The 16364-nt window shown below is 26.5% G+C and overlaps 1 long non-coding RNA gene across 1 annotated transcript in view; it reads right to left on the bottom strand.

Annotated features, from left to right (window-relative positions):
* Positions 1-12605: 12605 nt before the first annotated feature.
* The window catches only part of LOC113556097, a 38676-nt gene continuing 34917 nt past the window's right edge, over positions 12606-16364 (bottom strand). The window contains exon 3 of the long non-coding RNA XR_003405447.1: positions 12606-12764. This is a non-coding gene — a long non-coding RNA (uncharacterized LOC113556097). The remainder of the gene's footprint in view (positions 12765-16364) is intronic.

The raw sequence follows: 16364 nt of genomic DNA, 5'->3' as shown, positions 1-16364 counted from the left end.
TTTTTTGGCTTCGTACGAGTGATAGAACTTTTTTTTATTTCATTCCCATTCACTATATCTATTCAATTTATGACTAACTATAGATATACTTATATATTTCTTTACACTTAAATTTTAAATCATCATCATATAAATCTATTTCTTTTAAAAGCACATAAACATATAAACGATTTATACTTTTCCACTTTCTAAATGACATATTGTATTAATAATGATATATTAATGGCATATTTTTGTTTATATAATATCGCGTTTCTGCGTTTATAAATCAAAACTTAAATTATTTAAATTCGGCTACTTCTCAGTTCCAATACAAAATTAAAGCCCAGTTTTAATTCGGTTATAGGAAAAGAAGAGGACGTATAGTTGCTATCAAAGTATTTTAAACAATTCTATGAAAAAATTAATTTCCGCACGGCCATATGTGCAGAACAAATATTGATAATATCTTGTCTAAAAGCAAATTAAAATCTTAAATAAAAAATTACACCAAAACTCGGTAAGTATTTTCATTCATAGCCAATATTTTTTAGCCATTTATATGCCGATAAATAGATACATAGACTTTTTATAAGTACTTACCTTTATATGTCTATATAATACGAGTATATATGACGAGTAAGGCTCGAATTTAAATGCCTTAAAAGCTATCAAAAAGTATCAAAATAACCAAAAATACTTTTTAAATGCAATAATGTTCTTAAAAAATTATCCAAATATTTTTGATAGGTCACAGCGAAAATAAAATTGTGGTTTAGCTTTGGGCATTTATAACACTTTAAGTTCAGCTAACCCAATAATAATACAAAATCAAAATATCAAACTCGAGCACGCACAATTATTAGATACTGTTTATTCAAAATAAAGGCGATCCCGATTCCCGATGTAACTTCAACTAATAAATTTATTGTTATTATCCCAGTAAAACCCATCCGATAGTCGATAAAAAATATAAATAAAGACGTTATCGTATTGATAAATAGATAGATTGATTTTTAATTCTTATGAAAAATACCTAAAACTTATTAAAGCTAGTATGAAAACAATATTTTTTAGATAAAATATTTTAAAATTTCTATTTTACATAAATATCTCGTATAATATTGTATCAATATACACTAAAACTCAATAAAATTATCCGAAAATTCTAAAAACTCCAAAAAAAAAGTTTCACCTTAAAATTATCTGTTACATTATACGAATGCATTGTTTCAGAGAGCTCAAAAATGAATACACCTTGCATTGAAACCCGAACGACTGTGCCCTTATTATTATGATTATACTATAATACGGTATTAATGACCTAATCTAACCTATTGAAGTAAATATATATTTTTTAGGGGAGGGGGCAATGAGTTTTTAAGTTTATTTTATTGTTTACAATGACTAGGTGTAATTTTAAATAAATAAATTCATGAACAGATTGTTCTCGAACGACGTTTCCACTGTGGATATGTATAGTATTAATGTGTTATCTATACTAAGACGGGACGACCGGTATCGATGAAAAGTATAACAGTACACAGAGCATAATATTATATAATATATTATTATACGACGTGAAAATACGGAAGGATTATCGAGAGGGGGCGGTAGTAATGTATACATTGTGAGAGGTTATGGCATATATATATATATTATAATATAAAATATTATCCACACGAAGTGGTTTTCAACACGTTTCTTCCGTTCCATATACACGTCCGGTGTAGGTACATATTATGAGTATATATAAACGTGATGGCATGGTATGCATAATATATTACTATAGAAATATCTACATATCTACAGAGTGAATTACCAAGCATGCTCACTACCATTTTTCCTTTAATAATGGATTTATTCAAATTCTGAATTTTGAAATTTTTTAATTATACCCGAAGAACGAATATTTTAAAATGTTTGAGATGTTGCGTTATGCTAGTGTCCAGTGTGAATAAAAACTTCTGTTTTTCAATTGAAAACCTTCCCTCTTATACTGTAAATATTGTTTAGTGGATAAGTATTTTTAAAACTTTGATGTATTCAAAAATAAAAATTCGAAAAAGTAATTTCTGAGTTGTTAAAATGTTTACTGTATACATGAATAAAACGGTCTTACAAATTATAAATACTGATAGTTAAATATAAGTAAAAGGAGGTTCTCATTTGAATAAGTTTAATAAGTTTAGATCTTTACGGGACCTTGTCTTTAAGTATCACAAGAAATCACAAGAATTGAAAAATATATATATATAGTCTTTATAAGTCGCTCTATCGCGAATGAAAATTCCAAAGTCGGATTTCGTATAAGTATTTTTTAAGAAGAAAAATAGGGGGTGAGCATGATGCTCAGTGAATCGCCGTGCACATACGGGGCGCCAGCGCGGGATGAAAAGTATACTGCTGCTGGCTGTCGGTGCCGCCGCTGCAGTCGTCGTTGTAATACAACTACGGGTTGATATCATCACTGTCGGCTTATTAAATAATACATGTGTATAGAATATCGTGTGCAATAATAATTATAACAAATACGGCGTATCGGTTTCCAGGCGACGGTTTGGAACAGTAGACGATGACTTTGCGGATTAATTGTATTATATTTGTGTGCGCGCGTGTAGGAACCCACACACACACACGCGCGCACATATATATAGCCGATTGGGTTTCAAACAAGAGTGTAAAAAAAAAAAAAAAAATAATGTATAAAAACGAACTTCCCTTCTCTCGCTCGCTCGATAATACGGACGTCGGGCGTAAAAAATTCCGAAATGTATAACATATACACCTACATTAAATGATAAAAACCAATTAACGTGCGTCCTACGACGACATATGGGCATATAATATTCTCTCTCCCGGAGCACGCAGAGAGAGCGACCCGTAGGTGGTGTACAATATAATATACCGTATAGGAACGAGGGCGGCGGTGGTTGTTACGACGCCACATGGTTCCTGCAGCGCGCGCGGGGCCGGTCGAGCCTTCGTCGGCCGCGCGAGCCGTGGCATATGGACCGGGGCAGCTCGTGTCCATAACAATAATAATATTACATCCATCCACCCGCCGGCGCACCCCATCATCGGCCGACAACACGGCAGCCCCTCGACCGCAATAATTGAAACGCTCGTCGTGATGAATGCGTTTTATATATCACATCGTATTATTATACGTATATATATATAATGTATATAAACAAATAAGTACGATATTATATAGGCTGTTGCGGGGGAGGGGGGGTGGAGATAATTTATTATTTTACATCGCGTTGTATTCCGATCGTTGCAAGTATGCCCATTTACCGTTCGCGCACGCGCTGTCCGAATCTAATAATAATTAGCGGCACGTGACACACCATCACCTGTACCCGAAATACATGAACCGTCGCGTCGGGCCCGGGTGAACACCACACGCGGAGCGGGCGGCTGATATTATACGTGACGCGCGGTGTGCATAAACCCACATTAATACTAATATATATGATATTATGTGTAGGTAATATACAACACGTCATCATCATAACCTACGTCGACGTAATACCTGCACACGCGTGCGAGATGCGCCGACCGATAGACGATCGGTATCGTAATTAGATATTTACCTGTATGTGCATGCAGTGCGTATTGGACATACAATATAATATTGTAAACTTACGATGCGTGTACGTGCAGTGCGGTACAGAATACTGATGCAACCTACTGCAAGTGTACCGCGCGGCGTGTGTGGGGATTTACAAGTACTTTTCAATTCGCGGGATCGCCATCCGAAGGGTGGAGTGAGCGAAACCGGCCGGGCCTCGAGCTTTTTTGCCCGATTTTCTGCACCCGGTAGTTATTATTTTCAGCTGTGTATTCATATGGACGATTGTTTTCAAAAATTGTTTTTCAAGTCTAGGGATGTGTTTCGAACCTATATGAAATCCTCGATGGTCGTTGAAAATTAATACTTGAAATTACTCCAATGACGAATATTTCGAGAAAAATTAAGATTTTGTTTTACGAACATATAAATACTCTTGAACACTATTCTTATGATTATTCAAAACGAGCCGTTCAACTATTCGGTCAACAGTATTGTATTTTACCTGCACGCGTTGTCCTTACTTCATTAATGCGCAGTACCTACCTATAGCAAATTTTACGATCAGAATAATCCATTTCTGATATTTTAAAGAATGAATCGACTTAAGTTTTACCTTTAAATTTGATGATAATTCAATTCGACGTTTGGAGTAACAATACAAAAATAATTAAAATATTATAATTATATATGATATTATCATCAGACAACAGGGCCGTATTCAAAGCAGGGCAAGAGGGCCAGAGTGCAATTCTAAGAGGGGCGCAAATTTCAATACTAGTTATGCAATAATTTTTTCACGTAATATTTGAAAAATACATTTTTAATTTAACAATTCACTACAGTAGAGTTTCGCTCTATTTGTATTCTATAGACATTATATTTTATGTGAAGTCTTTTAAGTGTTGCAGTACAAAATTTGAAATATTGACAATTCATTATGCATGGAAATGTGGAATAATATCTTAATATCCATATATATTATACGTATACCTATATTTGATATGTGTAGTTATATTCTCATAAAATAGGTAGATATAATGTATTAAATACTATTATATTTTTTTATTGTTTTATTTGTATATTGTTGACATTAGTAACGTGCAGAAAATACAATAGTTAAATTGTGATTGGATATCATTTTGTATACCTACATTATATTTAATCAAAACAACCTAAATAAATGTGTTAAAAATGTATGCAGCTTACATTTAATGGAGTTTAAGAAAAGGTAAATTCGTGGGCCTTTAATTTGTCATGGACAACGCTATGCTGGATTAACTAGTAGCTAACAAAACTAAGCCAGTAAGAAAATCTTATAGAATATATATAATACCTATGATTTTTAAACATTACATTAAACACAATTCTAAGAGTTTTTTACTCATTATCGGCGCACATTTATAAAAAATCAATAAATTATATTATATATTTCCTAATATTTCCATAACTTCAGAGAAAGTTATTTTTATCAAAATTATCATATTCATTATACCAATAATCATTGTAATAGTATATATTATTATTAGTTATTATTAAGTTTTTAGTCGATAGAAACTTACTGTATAACAGTGTGAAGAATAGAAAATATATAACATCAAATTGATTTAAATATTCTAAAAATACCTAAGACTTTAAATTTTTACTAATAATATTTCTAAACAACAACAATCCTCAATCTCCGTTTAAACATTCAATTTCATCATAATTTTAACTCCAATTGTCCAAAAAAAAAAAAAAAAAACTGTATACTTTTAAAATTGTTGTAAGATTTTCAGTAACAACTACTTATGAGGAACCTTGTATTAAATTGTTAAGCCTTAGCTATACGAAATACAAATTTCATAAGCTGCATCTACAAAATAACTTGCAAATGTTTGACAAATTTTATTGAAAATTTAAATTTTAAATACTGATAAAATAAATCGTGTCTATACTTCGTTGTGTTTTTAAATTTCTATAAGTTCAACTGACATGGGATCTCGTATTCAAGATTTTTTACACAGTTTAAATATTTGTGTCAACAAAAAAATAAAATAAAAATAAATACTATTTCAAATGACAATAAGGTATAAGAATTTCATGGAGTATAAAAAAATTATAATATTTCTAGTTTCTGTGATTCTCCTTCAGACGCACATTAAATATATTTTTTATATTAAACTCAACTTTTTTTTATAATTCTTGCAAACAAAACTGATATGGAACCCTATTTTACATTTTCAATTTTTGGTACGAATTTTTAACTACAAAATAATTTTAAAATAAAACAGTCAGAAGTCATAAAATAATATTGTGGATTTACGATCAATTTTTTTTTAATTTCAGTTATTATTTATGAAGTACTTAAATTAAATTTTCAAACTTTTTAACAGCAGATTATATTTTTGTATCAAAATGTGTACTCTTGGTCACACAAAAACCAACTAGATTCACTTTCCTACCAAATAAGATACTTAAGTTTGAAATTGATGCATTATTTTTACTATAGAAAGTGTCTTCAGACAAAAAAATAAAAACACACATCATTGCAAAATCAATACATTCGTCAATTCCCTTAGAATCTAAAAGAAAAAAAAAACTTAAATCTCAAAATAGGATCATTTTAAAACCATCAACATATTCTCTGCTGACTTTTATTTTAGAAAGAAATACTAACAAATACAAACAATTGTCATGATCAGTCTTCGGTTTGTGTTTACGAGCAAAAATCGTCACACGAATTTTTTTATAGTTCCTTTAGAAAAGTAATACGTTATACCGTATTATAGATACGTTTTTAAAATATTTTATATACCCACATTACCTACGAATTATGTTCTTTTTTCTACGCATTATTTTCTAAAATCAATATTCTAAGAAATAACATGTATATATTATCATAAATTATATAATTAATTGTTGTTAAATTTTATTTGATAATATTATAAAAGAAGTTAGTCAACAATGTTTCTAATTCGATCAGTGCAGACACTAATTATGTTGATCTTATCATGGCTACCACAATCATATTAATTTTTTTTTACATAAATAGGTTCTTTAATTTTTTTAATATATTTAATAGCTATAAATAAATATTATAGAATTACATTCTTATTTCTGTAATTAACAAGACTTTAAGAGCATTTATATTTATTTCAATTTCCATTATATTGCATGGGAAAAGAGTGTAATTATAAGAAGTAATGTTATCAATTCCTACAAACTACTGAAAAATAATTTCTAATCGGTATTTTGTTTACTTAAGACATATTTACCAAAAAAAAAGATAGATAAATATGAATATGTATAAATTATAAAACAAATTTAAATTAAGTTTCGTAAATTATTACACACTTGAGGTAAATAAAAGCATTTTTTTAAATATTTTTATAGCGTATACTGTATAGCTTAACTGCAAATTTAGGCTAACAAAAGCCGTAGGTCAAGTCAACACTGCGTATCAAAGAACACATCAAACTTATGCAAAGGTAAACATTTTGAAAAAAACTGTGACATATGTTTACAAGAAATTATCAAATGTAAATATTATATGATTATATTATTGTACATTATATACAATATACACTGTAAACTATTATATAATGACTTTTATTTCCTTTGAGTTCATTCTTCAAACCAGGGGTGCCCAACCTTTTTCAACTTGTGGGCCACATTCGAAATTTATATTTATACTGCGAGTCGTAAAGAAAAACAAGCCCAAATTTCACACAAATATATTTCTATAAATATTCTTAAATCCAATACATTTTTTATATTAAAATTAAATTTGTAAGATATTTTTTAGTATATTAAAATAAAATACTTTATAAATTATAATTTTTATTTTTTTTACACCTAAGTATAAATAGTCCTATACAAATTTCTAATTTTTATAAAATAGTCTCGGGCCCATAGGCGTGCGCACGGGGCAAGCCGGACAAGCCCCGGCTCGACTGGAATCTTTTTAGGGGCATAGTAAAATTTCAAATTTGTGTATATTATATTTGACTTTATCGTTATATTCGTGGAGATCATGAAAATTGTATTTGTCGTAATAGTGAAATAAAATAAAAATATTTGTGTACAACCACATAATTTTTATTGATTTATTTATCTGACTAAAACATTGTGCATTAAATGTCAAAATATGTACCTAGTATGACTGAAGGAGTACTAAAGAGTCTATACTCCATAGTATAGACAATGGCCTATCGCCTATGGGAAATAAGAAAATTAATTTATCAATTATTACATAATTACACATTTTTATATTACCTACTAAGTTTATATGTATTATAATTAGATATAAAAAATGCATTGGTATGTATTAATATAATATGTAGTTTTATTTTTAACTTAAAAAATATACAAGTACTTATGCCTAGCACATTAATGTCGTATGCACATTGCACATACAACTTGATTCTATTTGCATAGGTATATACATGTACACAATTTTAAATTTACAATTATTACAATTATGTTGTAATATATTATATTACAGTATGTTAATGTGTTAAAAAAAATTAGGGGCACTGTTCAAGTGTTGGGGCATTAATTCTTCCAGGCTGGACCGGAAATTAAAGTCTGCGCACGCCTATGCTCGGGCCGGTTAGAATACTTCTGCGGGCGGCGGGTCGGGCACGCTTGCTTTAAGCCTATGATCCCTGATATAAATTGTTAAAAAATAGGTCTTTATCATTGTATTTATTTGTTTTCAACTTTAAAATAAATATACTTACTACCTAACTTACTAAATAATATGAATAACCTTCAATTTTCCATCACGGAGTTACACGAATGTTGCAGTCAGATTAAAATATATATATATAATTGTATATAATATAAACAATGATATGTATTTATTTTATCAAACACGATCGATTACTGATATGTGATTACAGCAGTGATTGTGATTTTTGATACTCTTTCTATATAAATGATCTATATTTAAACTCTGGCCGTCCACTATATAATTTATTAACCAACAAATTATAGTTAATATGCACCATTGAAATTTCAATTGTTCAATTAAAAACCAATAAACCGATCTCGTATGTGTATAAACCTACGTGTATTAAACCTAGCCTTGGATTTAACATCGAAATTGTGTTTTCTTTACAAACATAAATCTATCACCATTTTAAATATTAAATAATACATCTACAAACAATAAACCAATTAATAAATATATAAATTATTTTTTAAATGTTTATTATAAATAAGAAAAGTCACAATGTATACACGAATAAATAAAAATCCCAGTTTGAATAAATACAAGTATCTTTTTCATAAATGTCTTGATTTTTATAAAATAAATTATTGTTAAATTTTATAAGGACGTCATAATATGAAAGATTTTTAAGGGGTTTTAATAGGCAATTTTAAAAACTTATACAACTAAATTAAAATTTAACATTCACAATTTACTTTTAGATTATTGACATAATATGTTTTGTATTACTCTTTGTCAGTGTCGCTATTGGTATCACTTCGTTATAATTAAGTTATAGGATTACACAAAAAAAAAAAAAAAATACCGTTTTAACTGACCAACCATTAATTGACAAATATTTAGAATACATTAATCAAATTACAATCGAATAGTTCTCTACCGAAAAATTGAAAAGATAGCATTTATATTTTTTAACAACTTAACTTAATAATTTAAAAATAAAACGAACAATAAAAAATTTACAAATTGTCACGTGTATGTAATAAATTAATTATATGAAGTAAAAAAAAAAAATACACTGAATCACAAATAAACCTTTTTTTTTTCTATTTGTTCTAAAAAAAACTGTAGATTTAATTAATAAAAATGTGCAATGTACATATTGATTATCGTTTGATTGATTGTCTTATTATTTACTAATCTTTAAATTTTTAAACACAAATAATCCACAGCGTGCAAAATACTTACGCCTAAAACACAGATGCGCGCAACCTAATACATACATAGGTAATTTATTGCTTGCCCGTATTTGTTATTGACATTTATATTGTTTGACTATAAATGTACTATAGTTTATACAACTGACGAAACTATAATTGCTTAAGAATATTGCTTACAAAGATTTAATTAATGTGTAAAAAATATAATCATTTTGTTGTATTATCAGTTTCTTAATTTCTTATTATGCGTACATAATGCCGTGCAAAACTTTTTTATTAGTGTAAAACCATTTTAGGGGTAATATATATACAATAAATACGCTTGTATGTAATTATAATAAGCTGTTATTTATTATGTATTTTGGTTTAAATAATGTATTCTTTATTTGTTTTGCAAAAAAAAGTGGTTTTGTTTTATTGTTTTAAACCAACACTTATACCGGTATACGGCGTGCTCGAAAAGTTTCATGATGCACCATTGTCCTTTATAGATCAGAAATCATACATTCGTATATTTTGAATGATTAGTGCTTCGAAGGGGTAATAATATTTATTGTTCGATTGTCATAAATGTTTGAAGAAATATTAGCAAGCGCATTTAAACCGATTTATGTTCAGAATCATTTTTGAATACCATAATTTATCGTTACTTTAAAATTGAATACCACAACATACACGAAACACTAACTTGCTTCGTGACAAGTGCTTAAGAGAATGCCGTACACCTGTTTTTAAGGCGTTTAATATAGGTGACTACAACGAAATGTTGAGAAAAATTAAAATTTCAAAATATATTTAAATACTAATTCAAAGTAACTTTTAAGTAGGCTCATGTAAGTATCATTGTTGGTTGTCGCGTCATCACGACATAATAGTAAGTGAAACGCTTTCGAGCAGGGAAGTTTTAACAGAATTTATATAAAACTCTGTGTGTACAATATCAAAATTATAAAAACCATATACATTACAAAAATAAATAAGTATCTCTTCTTTTTTATGTTGAAAATCTGTTTTTAGTTTCTCTAAATAATTAAGCTCGAGTTGATTTTTTCCGCTCAAAATAGTTTTAACAAATAAAATATAACTGTTTGCCTCTTAACACTTAACTCTATATTAAACATCAAAGATTATAAGTTCTAAGCTAAGTAGTGAATATATTAGTTACTTTGATATGATTTTTTTAGGGTCTGTCAATACCTTTTGGAGAAGGTTCGATTTTCAACTTCAAGTATGGTACTAGTATCGAATTGGATCTAATCGCTTCTTTGGTATACCATTTGAAATTGTCTAGTAGGTACTGTTCAAAATAACTAAGAAAACAAAACAAAATTAGAAAAAAACGGATATTTTAAACAAAACCAGTTATCAATCAAATCGTTTTTATTATTATTATGTTGTGGGTAATTCAAAAAAGTACTGTTGAGACTTGAATTTTAACTACTTAACCAACTATTTATATTAGCATTTTCTAGATATGATATTTATAGATATCAAATATAAAATAGGTATGTGTAATTTTCGTTTCTATAAAGATTTGATATTTTCAACTATTTAAAAAATAATGTTTCGATTAAGTCTTATAAAATTTAATTTTAATTGAAAAAGCTCGTCAATTTAGGAGAAAATGTTTACAATATTCATCAATCGCATAAATATATAAATTGTTTTGTAACCAACAATTCACCAAAATAAATAAATATTTAAATAAATATTAAATATGTTTAATCGATATTTGTTTAATTATATTAAATCTAACCTATTTTTTAACTACCTATTTAATCTTTTTTTATAGACATTTTTAATTTTTAATTTTTTTCTACAATTATTAATTAAAATTGTTTATGTTAGAATGTTAGATCAAAAACCTTGATAATTTAATAAAAGGTTCCTCGAATAATTCTTGCAACAATGACAAGACTTTTCTTATTTTGAACTATCGTAAATTATTTTTAAGTTAAAAAAGGAATTCACTGAAAATAAAAAAATGTAGTCCCTAATAACTTTTTATGAGGAATCAACGTTCAAATGTTACCACATCGGATATTCAAATGTATAATATTATACGGCTATTATATTATTATATTATTATTCAAAGAATTTTAATTGTAAAACTTGAAAGATTCCACAACTAAAATTGTTCTATGAACATTTGAAGCTAATTTGTACTAAATTTATGAAATTCGCAAAAGCTTGCAAATTACTTTATAGGTACTCATAAAAAAAAAAAAACTATTTGTATTACTATAAGGCAGTGGTTTTCAAACTGGGTGCCGTGGCACACTGGTGTACCGCGAATATCCACTAAGTGTGCCGTGGTTTCTCATAAATTACAGATTGCATTGAATTATGATATAAGAAAAGCGGGTATGTGTCAACTATTCGTCCAATAAATAAAAATATTTTTTAGCCCATTAATCGCACATCTTATTCAATGTTTGTATAATTATAATTAATTCAAAACAATTTTGTTCATCTAAAAAAAGGTCAGTGTGCCGTAAACATTTTTTGAAGTATACGGTGTGCCGTGTATAATAAAAGTTTGAAAACCACTGCTATAAGGTTTAAATAAAGATAATAAGGTACAAATATATTATTAAAAGAAAAATTACTAATACTAGTACAAAATTTAAAGTATTTTTAAAATAATAAAATATTCTTAAAAATAAAGGCTGACAAACCGTATTTGCTTAAAATCGTAAATAATTCATTTTAGATTTTAAGCGGTGTGTAAATTTATTTTACAATTAAACGTGCTTTTTTGTATGTATATATTATGTACCCTTTTGAAGTAATAGAAATGCTTCAAGTAAAAATTTTCCAGCAATTTTCTTAATAATCAAGGAAAACAAACAAAAAATTAAGGAAAATCGAGAATTTTTACGCTAAACTAGTTTTTAACAAAAATTATTTCTTTATTTTTTTTTATATAATTAAAAAACAAATTAACTTAAAAACTCGAAGTTATATTTTAAGTGTTAACACTATGGATATATTATTATATTTTCAAAAGATTAATAATTTAGCTCTTATATTGACCTATTTAATGACAATTGAAAATATTTTAGCTTAATAAAAAAAAGCTTTACAATTTAATAATAGGTATCTCTTAAGTAGTTAAGTTACACATATTATATCTGTATAGAAATATTAAAAATACATAGGTACAATTTTTTTGAATACATTTTAACTTGAAATTTTAACAAAATTTATAAAAATCACGTAAATTTAACGATTATTTTGTAATAAAAAATTTGAAATATCTTCAATTTCTATAGCCAAAGTTTGAAACTTGAATACAACCTTCTTCATAATAGTTCATACTGGAACAGCCCTAAAAAATTAATTATTTTATATAAACACATTTAAAGCTCAATAACATGTTTTAACGAAAAATAACAATGTTCATTATTTTGCTATATTTCAAAAACAGTATTCGCGGGGACTTAATGTATTATAAATTTTACCTTACGCATAATACCAATTCAAAAATATTGAAATTAATTTTAAGATTTTACCTATTTATACCATAAACCTATTCACACAAATCACACTGTTTTACGTTAAGATAATATTGACTCAAAAGTTTGTAAAAATAATACAATATGGTATAAATATTAAATATTTATCATATAATGAATGTAATGTTTTCGAAAAAAATTAAATAAATCTTCTGTAATCCGTAATAACAATACAATAAAAAATTACTTTAATAGCAATATCAATAAACACAACATGTTTACATAAAACCATTTTTCGTATATAATAATGATGTATACAATTTATATATAATATTCAATTAAAATTCAACACATACATTATAATTTATAATAACTCACTCATTGATGAAATAAACTCCTACTCTTATACTTTCCCCTTTTTATTGTCAGTGTCACTGTACCTACTACTCGATCCCTACTACACAGCAAAGCGGTACCAACTTGCCCACCTTTTTATTTATAAATAATTATTACATTACACAAAAATTATAAGTATTCAAGTATTAGTTAACTTTAATTATTGTATTTTGATATATTATCCTATGTAATCATAATTAGAACGTTCAATACATATTTTTAAAAGCCTGTGTTTCGTTAACAGCCTAATCACTAACCAGCCTATAGTATACTAATTATAAATTATATTTATAATAATACTGAACAAAGACAATAATTTTATCTATTTAAAATAGTAAAAAAATATTATCCTCAATGTAAAATAAACTAATCTAGAAAATAGAAACTATTAGAGGACATCACGAGAAAGTTATGTTCTAAGTGTCCTTCAAACGAATAGTTGGTGTTGGATAACATCCAATTAGTTCATTTATAGGTCTATGCAAATCCTTACAGTAGGTATAAAGAATAATGTTATTATAAAAATAAATATATAGTTTTTAGTTAATATTTATGTGATAATAAAGTTTTTGTGATTTGTTTAGTGGATTTTCATTATTTAAATTTTTTTTAATCATAAGTTTGTAACAATTACTCTATTATTTGTTTTAAGTTTATTAAAATAAAATATTGTAAATCATATTTTATAATTTTCAAAAGGGATTCGATATCCAAATTTTCATTATATGTTATTTAAATATTATTTGACTTTTTTAAAACTTATTGAAAATAACATTTTTAATAATTCATTATTTTATGATTGTAATAATGTAATATTAATAATATAGAAATTGAATAATATATAAATATTATTAAATAGCAAATACTATTTAAATTTCAAATTGTCAAGATTTCCAAAAATAGAAATCACGTATTTGGTACTCTACTTGTTAATTTTTTTTAAATATTTTAGTATGTAACGCAGCGAATCATTATATTTTTTCGTTTACTTAAGTGTTTATAATACACATATGGTGTACATAGCACTATTTTCCGAAATAAAATGAAATAATACAATAATTAGCCGTATTAATTTTATTCAAACTGAATTCGTCCGTACACATTTCTATAACATGTTTTCTGTATATTTTCATTATTATATTTAAGAAAATTACCGAAACATAGGAATTTGGATCTATTGAAGTATCATCTAGATAACAGCCTCCAATTTATAATAGTACAATATTAAATCGGAAATATGTCCATAGGAAAAAAAAACACAGTAAAAAAATTAATTCTCCTCTTTTTAACTCGAAATAATCTAAACAAAACAATTCAATAATAAACTATTTTATTATTGTAAAACTAAAACATCAAATAAATATTTCAAATTTTAAATTGCATATAAATTGTGTTACCTAATTAATACATGATGTAGGTATATAAAGTGTTATATTTGAACAGCTTATATTTTTCTCTAATAATAATTATTTGACTAATGAAAAAATTATTTTTCCACTTCAAAGTTTAAACCAAAATTCTGATATTTATTGATTAACTGCCATAATATAACGCCACCTAAGTAATTACATTTATTCATATTATAATTTGTACAAATAGTAGTTTTGACATAAACTTCAATATTAGTTTTTAACTTAGCTACGTACGGTATTTTTTTTTTTTTACAGTAAAGGTGTTATTTATTTTTACACGCACTTCAATCACATTGTGATGAATTTTATTTTAATAATCAAAATCTTTAAATAATGATTATTTCTATGAACTACCTGAATAATTATGAAATAATTTTTAAAACAGTATACATATATTATTATGTAAAATATAACTATCGCCTTTAAAAAAACATTTTATAGCGTGATTTTTCAGTGCCAACCTAGTTTCAAGAATAATCGCTTCGAAATTAAAGGCATCGACCTCAACAGTCCAACTTACAACAAAGTGTATCTCACTTTTAATTCGCCTACTTAAATATTATTTATTAGACATAATATAGAGCATAATATACTATATAGGGCATTGTACTTTGAGTCTATAGTATACGGACGTTTATAATATTATACGCGTATAATATAAGGATTATGGTTAGATAAAAGACAAATCAATTTAAACGAGCTAAAAAATTGTTGATAAGTATATTTCGTGATCATATTTCATTTAACATTTGTATTTAATCAGAACTTGTTTTCGTTTATAGTCTATGTAAATATTAATACAATTATAAGACGTGTTGTTTTATTACAAAATAGTATAAGAGCATAGGTACCTACTATTTTATTATATTATATACGCGTGCATGTGTATTATATATGTAAATATGATGTGATTTTGAAGAGCTATACAGACAGCTCTATTTGTTTGCTTTTTAATAGATAAATAGCAGGTATCCCATAATATTTTTTACCAACTGTCTATATTTGTATATATTGGAAGGTAGATACTTAAGAATCCATACAAATATCATGAAACAATGACTATTAGCATAAAATACATAATCATTATATTAAGCAATAAATTCATAAAAAAAAATTAGTTAAGTTGATTGTATGGTTAAGGCAATAAATTAAATATTGTTGTAAAAAATTAAGAAAAAATACAGATATTTTTAATTTTTGATTTCATAAACAATATTATATTTTAGAAAAGTTTTAAAATGTATAACAAAGGACTACAATGCTTAATATTTTATATTTATTGTAATCCGTTTTTTAGTCCCCACGTGTATACATGACCTCACTATATGAGTTGTCATTGACCAACAAAACAAGCTACTAAACTGTTTTATTACTTTTATATGCCTATACAGTTTATTCTCGGCTGTTAAATCTACAACATAAAGTATAATGATGATTCAGCTAAATTTTTAGCAGAATAGTAAAACATTCCATTAAAACTTAGAAGTCAATTTTAAACACTTTTTTTATATTCAAAATACCTATTATACTATTTCAAACACGTGTTTTTATTTTTAAATATTTCTTAAGTTAATATACTAATACTTTTTTCCCAGTTTAAATGTAATAAACCAAATCAATTTAAAATTAGTAGTATTACGTAAACTATATAGTCGGTAATAATAA

This window comes from Rhopalosiphum maidis, chromosome 3 (genome assembly GCF_003676215.2).
Source record: "Rhopalosiphum maidis isolate BTI-1 chromosome 3, ASM367621v3, whole genome shotgun sequence".
NCBI classification, from domain to species: domain Eukaryota; kingdom Metazoa; phylum Arthropoda; class Insecta; order Hemiptera; family Aphididae; genus Rhopalosiphum; species Rhopalosiphum maidis.
Note: the sequence above shows the minus strand (reverse complement) of the source record. Positions and strands in the feature narration are given on the sequence as shown.